Source organism: Oryctolagus cuniculus, chromosome 6, assembly GCF_964237555.1.
Source record: "Oryctolagus cuniculus chromosome 6, mOryCun1.1, whole genome shotgun sequence".
Classification (NCBI taxonomy): domain Eukaryota; kingdom Metazoa; phylum Chordata; class Mammalia; order Lagomorpha; family Leporidae; genus Oryctolagus; species Oryctolagus cuniculus.
In genome coordinates, this window is record NC_091437.1 from 111,317,885 (window position 1) to 111,320,308 (window position 2,424).

Here is a 2,424-nt window from a genome sequence, read left to right on the forward strand (position 1 = left end):
TGGAAACCTGTCCTTGCATGAGGCCTAAAAGAAGTGTGACTTATTCATATGCTCAGAGGGCTACAGAGAAACAGCAATCCATTATGTGTCATGAAAATAGAGGAAAAATAGATTCAGTTCCTTCCAGTCACAAATGTGTGTTTAAAAATTTATAGTAAACCAAGATTTCCCATATTTCCAAATCAAATAATTTTGAGCAGACCTTATAATGGATTTCATATTTGATCATATTGTTTTATAAATGTGGTTGTAAAAATTGTTGCACACTCTGCTTTCCAAAAATTTTCTCCTTAAAACACACCTGTTTGTGAGATTCACCAAGACAATCTGGCACCTGAAGGCAACTACAGCCAGGAAGATACCTGGGAAAGCAAGTGTGCCCTTCTCACAACCCCACTGTTTGTACTTGATGTTTTAACATCAAAATATAAAATCCTGTACAGTCTTAATCCTTCCACATACAAAAAAGACATCTTTTTTCCATATAAACACTGGTTCTTTGTCCACGGTTATTTCCTCCATCCTCATCTGTCACCAGCTGTCAGCATCTTCCTTAAAGGTTGGGTTTTGATTTTTTTTTAGTGGCACATGCACGTAGCTGGCTGGCTGTCCAGGTACGGTTTGCCCCACAAATGTATAGTGCTGCCAAACAGGAGCTCCACTGTTGTTTCACGTACCTGAGCATGCTGAGCCAGTCCTAGTGTTTCCCCCACCTCCTGGGAGACTTTGGAGAAGCAATACTGGAACTCTTCATCACAGTCGTTCTTGCTTTTGCCACGTCTCATAGCACCTAACATGTTGCAGCGCTTTGTCAGGGAAGGGATGCCAATGTTAAGATCAACACCAAACAACAGACAGCCACATCCACTTGGCAGGGAGGGTTTATAACCATAATGGTGGAATGTCTTAGATCTGTTACCGCACTATACTGGCACAGCCCGTCCTCACCTCCCAGGAGGTCCAGGGCGGCATTCGTGTCTATCGTGAGGATGCTGTACTTGACTGTCTTCAGGGTGGCCCTGAAGTCCGTAGTCTGGGCTTGCTCTTGGACCTCGACCTAGAGGAGGAACAGGAGCTCAAGCACAACCTGCGAGAGCAGGGCCATCCACACAGTGCCAGGGCCATCCACATGGTGCCGGGTTCTTCTGGGGGTCCATTGGTCCCCAGAGCCTCAGTGCAGAGCACACCTCCACAGAGGTCCTCTGGCGCCCTAAGCAGGAGCTCCAGCCCTAGGCTCAGCCACTGCTGCCTCCATACCCAAAAGGGTCATTTCTGAATATATTCTGTGGATAATTTGTTTCTTTCTTCTCTTTACAGTAATTAAAATCCTGACTGGGGCCTGAGTTGTGGCATACTGGGTGAAAACCATCCCCTGCAATACTGGCACACCATATAGCCATGAGTTTGGGTCCCAGCTGCTCCAGTTCTGATCTAGCTTCCTGATAATGGCCTGGGAAAAGCAGTGGAGATGGTCCAAGTGCTTGGGCCCCTGCTAGATTGTGAAAGAAGCTCCTGCTTCAACCTGGCCCACCTCTGGCTGTTGCAGTCATTTGGGGAATGAAAAGATAGATGGAAGATTGAGTCTCTCTCTCTCTCCCTCTCTAACTCTGCATTTCAAATTTTAAAAATCTTTAAGAAAAAGAAAATGGTCCATGGTGACCAACTTTCCATTAAGCAATTCAATAGGGCCAAGGCAACTAAGTTATTGGTTAGAACCAAGAGCTATGAAGTCAAAGGTTTGATTCTATTTTGGGTCAGTTGATCTCTCTCAGAAGAAACTCTCTTTTCCCCCTACTGTGGCCAGTGCCTACATCTCTAACAAATGCATGTTCTGAAAAGCTGGATGTGAGAACCGTGAACATTGAAGCATAAACACCTCTGTCTTTGGCAAGTGTGTCTGCTGGTTGGGCCAGTTGCTCCATTGCATGTGACTGTGAAACCTATCACTCACTCCGCAAAGCCTGGCACACAGTCTTAAATGTAAGGGAGAAGTTGAGATTTTTCATCCTGTTTTCTTAAAATGTTCTCTCCAGATATAAGAGCAAGGGAGAAAGTGAACTTTCATGAATAGAGCCTAGAAAAAATAATTCGGTACATTAAAAGACTAAACCATTTTTTAAGAACTCTTGCTATTTAAGCCGGGACCTGATGATAGAGAGGTTATTATTAAAGTTTTTTTTAAAATGGGCAGCACAGTATTTCTCTCACACCAAGCCACGTCATCAATACTATTTGTTGGTTGAATGAAAATAGTTAGTGAACTGTGGGGAGAGCTCGGACTAGACTTTTACTGGCATTAAAGACTTATTCTATGCACCTGCTCTCCACAGTATGGCGCTGGGAGAGAAGAAACAGCTCTAACAGCTAGCCTCCTCAGTTCAACCAATACAAACTGTCAGGCCCTTGCTCATTCTCGATCTACGT

General features: G+C 44.3%; 1 pseudogene; it reads right to left on the bottom strand.

The window, feature by feature from the left end:
- Positions 1-524: 524 nt before the first annotated feature.
- Positions 525-1,105, bottom strand: LOC100349737 (group XIIA secretory phospholipase A2 pseudogene; annotated as a pseudogene).
- Between the last annotated feature and the right edge of the window lie 1,319 nt (positions 1,106-2,424).